We start from the raw sequence: 6,075 nt of genomic DNA on the forward strand, positions 1-6,075 counted from the left end.
CCTTCTTCCCCCCACCTCACTCTGTTTTATATCCTGTCTGCCTCCCCCAGATTGGGGCACACACTGGGTTGCTTTGCTCCCCCGCTCCCCTCTCTCTGCCCTCCGCTAAGCTACTCACTATTTCCTGGGCTGGCTCTTCCCTTGTCTCCGCACGGGATGGGGAAAGCACATTACTTAGGGTCACGGGGTGGTGGGCTGGATTAAGTAATTTAGAATTCTTTTTCAAGGTGATAGTCTGACTTGCAAGACTTTTTTTTTTCCTCTGTGAAAGTTGAATAGCACATAGATTTTTTTCTTAATTTAACTCTAGTAACAAATCCTAAACTTTCCCCAGGCAGAAACCACACAGACGAAGGTGGAAGTTCCAGGTCTCACTAATATTTTTCAAACCCATCGCATACTTTTCTACTCATACATTCATCATGTACAAAGTTCTTGCTCAAAAAAAAAAAAAAAAATTAATTAAAAAGTTTTATTTGGCTGCCTGAGAAAAAGAACTGAAATCTCCTCTTTGTGTCCTGCTTCATATTTTCTGGATAATGAATGAGTCACACCATGAAGGAGTCTGTTGGGGGCAGCCCTTTATTCTCGTGTCTCAAATCCCACCATCCCTGCTCCATTTCTGGCCTCCCTTGTAACCCCACGGCTGTCCTATGTATTCCAGAAGAATGTGGGGTCTCTCCCTCTGGTTGTCTGCTGTGGAGAAGCTGTTCCCCAGGAGACGATGGCAGGACGTCAGGACACAACTGGACCAGCGGAGAGGGGCGCCCTGCAGTTGTCAAGGGGACACGAATGGAGGTCACAGCTTCCCCTGCACTCTGATGTCTGGACATTTGCTTGGGAAGCAGGGGGGTGATGAAGGAGAAATAAGTCACATTTCTTCATACCTGCCTGTGATCATTGAGTATTTATGCAACACCTGTTGTGTGACATCCAAGGGTTAGGCTGGAAGAGACAATTGTGTCCCCAGCTCCGTGGGCCTCCCTCTGTAGGAGGTTGCAAACCTTGCACTGGGAACCGAATCACTGCGGTGCTGGAACAGCAGCTCTGCGATCTCGTCTCCTCCCTCACCCCCTCCCATCCCAATCTGCATGGGAACCCCCGCAGCCGCCTTTGCCTTGCATCCCATCTCTGAGACCCAGTGGTTAAAAATCTGGGCCTTGGCTTCTGAGTGACCAGTTCAGATCCTGCCTCTGCTACTTAACTAATTGTGCGACTTCTGTTAATCTCTCTGAGCCTCAGTTTTCTTGTCTATAAATTGGGGGTCAAACTAGGTCTCCCGTCACATGGTTTTGTGAAGATTAAATGAGATTGTGTTGGGAAGGGGTTTAGCTAGGGACCTGGCTTGTCAGGAGCCAAGGATTCTGTGATCCATCACCTGCTTGGAGTCTGTAGCAAACTCTGGCTGGGAGCTCTGAGCTGCAGCAGAAAGAGGAGGGTCTGCAGCTCTGGTTGGGGAAATAAGACCAACCCATGGGGAGAAAAGAGAGGACAAATTAAGAGCTAAATTGTGGTATGGACCACAAACAAATTAGGATTTATATAAGATAAGGGAGGACCTGGGTGCCTAAGGAGGTCTCAGAGCGTGTAGAGCTGGTGGCTGATGGGACCAGAGGAATCTTTGGTTAAGTAAAGGCCATTCTTGTGAAGCCGAGTTAGGGCCGATTCAGGCTGAGCCAGCCCTGTGCGGCCCACCTGGTGGGCTCCGAAGGCCTTCTACTGCCCCAAGGCAGTTTGCACTTGAATTTATTAAGCACCTACTATGTGATAAGCATACATTTACAGAACATCTCTAGTCTTACAAAACATTATTTTGGGAAATATAAATATATGATTTGGAGACTTGCTGTTAAATATATGCCTAGAGGCTTCCTGGGTAGATGTTTGGCAGAGCTGAAAAGCTCACTTGTTTTTCTGTGATGAGAGCCCAGCTTAGAGGTTTTTCATTCTAGGCTTGGCTTGGTATGATTTTACTCTGTAATTCCCAGCCTTCCCTTATTTTTCTAGTCATGCAAAGCTTCCTTATTTAGACAAAAATATTAGTTACAAGTTGTTACTTTTTTTTAAATTCAAATACCCATTACACTTGGTTTTGTGGTTATGTAGGAGAATGGACCATTCTTAGGAGATGCAGCTGAAGCATTTAGGGCTGATGTGTCACCATGACTAAATTCACTCCCAAATATTTCAAATCCTGATAGATAGAAAATATTAGCAATTATTGGATCTAGATGGAGTGTTCATGAGTGTTTCTTGTCCTATTCTTTCCATTTTTCTCTATGTTTGGAAATTGCCAAATAAAAAGATAGCGAAAACCCATTGAACTGTAGAGAAAAAATGAAGTACGAGGAATAGCTGTCCTTTCTTGGCTGGTAGTTTTAGGATCTACCAGCCTAGGGCACTTCCCTTTTCATGCCTGGAGCTGGAGAGTATTTCCCCTCATACATCAGGGCTGTTTAAAATTTGGGCCGTTCCTACAGGCCTCCGATTTCTGCTCTCTGCCTTGAGGTCTCCTCTGTGTCTCTCACTGGCTTCATCCTCAGCCTGTTGGTCTTTCTGAGGGTTTGCCAGACTCTGCCCTGGCTGCCATGGCAACAGAGGAGCAGCCCCCGGAAGAGGCTGAGAGGGGATGGAGAACCTCTTACTTCCGAGAATTCTAGATGTGGGTTCTTTTGGGGACACATTGTGTGAACCTCAAGAATCCCTGAGCAAGCACCTGTCAGCCTCAAGTTTTGGGCAGAGGACTGGGGTTGGGGCTGGGGAGAGGACCAAGACCCTCCCCTTAGCTTTGGGGGCGGGGGTCTGAGGAGGGAGATCTTGCGGAGGAAGTATCATCGCGCTGGGCTTACTGAGAGATTTATGTCTTCCTGATGGAGTCTCAAGGGTGATTTAAACTCTGAGCTCTTTTGACCTTATTTGCTAACTTTAGACCTAACCGCCATGTAGCATGCGATGGCCCCGGGTAATAAAGTGCTCATTCATTCCTTCCACCCATACTGACTGAGTGCTTATTTTCGGCCCCATACTGTGCCAGCGCTGGGGACACAGGGCCCCAGTGTGCCTTCAGACTGCAGTTGCCCCAGGGGCTGGGAGAGGAGGTAGGGGTCAGTGCGGGTTTCCTCAGAGGGGTGGGACCCGGGGCAGGTAAAAGAGGGCTTGGAATTAGACAGAGGGAGGTGCTTTCTTAGGGGGTGGGGGTCACAGTGAGTGAAGGCACCATCTGATCAATGCACATTCTCTGGGTGAACGGAGATTAGTGGGCCTCGGTCAAGCTGGGAAAAGCCTAAAATTAGCCTGACCAGCTGGGCCCAGACTGTGCGGGGCTCCTCCTTACCCCCCTGGCCTCCTCAAGTTTCAGAAGGCACGAGTGTGTGCAGGAACAGCATGCTTTGCCCCGGTCACAGCAGGCAGGACAGGGCACCTGGGGCCAGGCTGGGCAGGGGTGCAGCTCCCAGCAGGGATGCGGTCCCCACGGGGGCCCCCTAGCCCTGCAGGGCCTGACAAGAGGGAAGGGGGAGCCCCTGTCCTTCCCCTCTCCTTCTTAACACAGTTTCCTCTTTTGCTTCCCTGTTCTCCTTCCAGACCTGCAGGCCTGGCAGTGTGGCCAGCCCGGGGCGGGGTGAGCCTAACGGCTTCCCGCATACCCTGTGCCAGCCTCCTTTCTGACCTTGCCTGAAATTCCCGCCATTACTCACCATCGGGTGCTATCATCAAGCCTGAGAAGTGGTTTGAGAAGCTAATCTTGTCTTAGAAGGCTCTGGAGCTGGTCTGAGTGGCAAGCAGCAGTAAGTAGGGGGGTGGGGAGGTGGGAAGGAGACGGCTCAGCCTGGTGGTGGTGGCAGCAGAGTGGGGCTGGGTAGCTGGACAGCCTCTTGGTGTCCTCCCCCCGTTCCCCACGCAGGGCCGTCCCCACATCGGACATCCGCAATGTGATTGCTCTTAGGGGGCTGTATTCTGTCTCCAGCCCCACCCCCATTCATTTGTGGAAGCCCTCTCCCCTAGTACCTCGGAATGTAACTGTGAGAGATACAGTCTTTAAAGAGGTAATTAAGTTAAAATGAGGGTGGGCCCTAATCCAATATGACCAGTATCCTTATAAGAAGAGGCGCTCAGGACACAGATACACACAGAGGTATGACCCTGGGAGGACACAGGGAGAAGACACTACCTGCAAGCCAAGGACAGAGGCCTCAGAAGGAACCAGCCCTCCAAACTCAATCTTGGACTTCTGCCTCCAGGACCGTAAGAAAATAAATTTTGGTCGTGGAAGTACCCTCCCCCGCCCCCAGTCTGTGGCGCTTGTCATGGCGGCCCTGGCAGTCTAACAGGCCCTCAGTCCCTTTCCCCAGAATGCCCTGCCTGGTGCCCTCTGTCTATTCATCTTCTTCCCATCTTTTCTCCTGGGTCACCAACCCCGGCTTTCACACGGCTCTAATTTGCAAATGCCACCTCTGGTCCCGAGGTCTTTTTATCTGCAGCTGTGCTGGAAGCTTCTGGAGAGTAAAACAGCACTGAGAACAGGCAGGAGGGCCCAGAAAGGCCTCCATAGAAGGTGTGTTGATGGCAAGCCCCCTCATACGTCGCTCAGCCTAAGCTGATGGCAACGAGAGCCCATCAGTACAGAGCTGTCGGAGCCCTACCGTGTCCCCTGCCCCTGCTAAGCATCCCACGTGCCTGGAAGCATAATTCACTGAAATATTAACTTGGGGCTCCTCCTTCCACCTGCCTGCACCCGCTTTCCAGCACAGCACCATGCTTGTATGTCCTAGCCTTGGACATTAATGGAGCCTAGACTTTAGCAGGTGGCAAATGGGCTATGATTCCCTAGGAATAATATTAAAACTGGTACACAACCTCCACACCCCAGCTTCACACCCCTTCTTTGGCAGAGTGGCGGGGGAAACCTCCAAGAAGCTGTGATGAGGGGCAGTGGCCAACCCCTCTGCCCCCAGCCCCCCTCCCCCGGCTGCCATGGGCACCAGGCTCACAGTGTCCGGGAGACCTCAGGGCAAGCGGTAAAAATGGAGGCTGCAGGATGCTGGTGCATAGGGGCCCCACGTATGTGAATGAGACAGGAGGGTACATGGTTAGAGAAGCAAAAATTCTACCCACCACTGGCCAGCGCACACCACGCAGTCCCTCCAGATCCACAGCCCTAGGCTCTGCCCCTCTCAGTTCTGGACTCTCCTGCCAGTCCTGGGGCCATTGCTGCTGGTGGGAATGATCTTGGGCCAGGCTCTTGGCTACAGCACTGACCTTACCAGGGGTCTAATGCATCACTCACCCTCACTGTACTGAGCTCTGCTGAGAGCAGTGTGCCAGGCACCTACCCAATGTCTATTTTCCCCTTCTTTCTACTAGCAGGACCCTGATTTGGGGAGAGGGGTGGCAATGTACCCAGCTAAAATACTTCCTCGGATCCTTTGTAGCTAGTGGTGGCCATGTCGACCCAGTTCTGCCCAATGGAATGAGAGGAGAAGTCAGCTAGTAGACATTGAAAAAGGAACTGACTCAACAGACATGTTTGTCAGTTTCTTACCTCTGATTGCTGACTTCACCTCTTCCCCTTTCTATCTTCCTGGAAGACAGTTTGGATGCCTGGAGGTGCAGCAGCCACCTTTCAACCATGAGGACAAAAGCCAGGTGCTGAGTGTGGTGGAGGAGAAATAAAGAAGGAATCTGGCTGACACCCCTTAGTAGTAGCACCGGCCCTTGACTGCCAACTCTGAATTTATTTTTTGCAAGAGATTAAAAAAGATCTCTTCTTTGTTTAAGCCCCTGTTACTCTAGTTTTCAGGTACTTGCAGGTAAACATAGTCCTAACTGACACACAGCCCTTCCTACACAAAATCTGGTAGCTCCTTCTGAAATCTCAGCACGTACCCCAGCCGACCCTAGAGCAGCCCCACCCAAGGATGGCCGTGCCTCTACTCTGACCGCACCACCCTGAGGTGGTGGCCCAGAGGAGTGCAGGGGTGTAGGGCCACAGGCTCAGAGAGGTTAGGTGACTTCTCCTGCATCACATGGCTAGTAAGAGAAGAGTCAAGATAAGATCTTCTATCTCAGAGGCACTGT

The 6,075-nt window shown here is 51.2% G+C and overlaps 1 long non-coding RNA gene across 1 annotated transcript; it reads left to right on the forward strand.

Annotated features, from left to right (window-relative positions):
• Positions 1-776: 776 nt before the first annotated feature.
• On the forward strand, positions 777-5,774 carry LOC309630711. Its single transcript, XR_014245895.1, has 2 exons — positions 777-3,785; positions 5,586-5,774. It is a non-coding gene; the product is annotated as an uncharacterized lncRNA (long non-coding RNA).
• The last annotated feature ends 301 nt before the right edge of the window (positions 5,775-6,075 follow it).

This window comes from Balaenoptera borealis (genome assembly GCF_965194805.1).
Source record: "Balaenoptera borealis genome assembly, chromosome: 6".
Classification (NCBI taxonomy): Eukaryota; Metazoa; Chordata; class Mammalia; order Artiodactyla; family Balaenopteridae; genus Balaenoptera; species Balaenoptera borealis.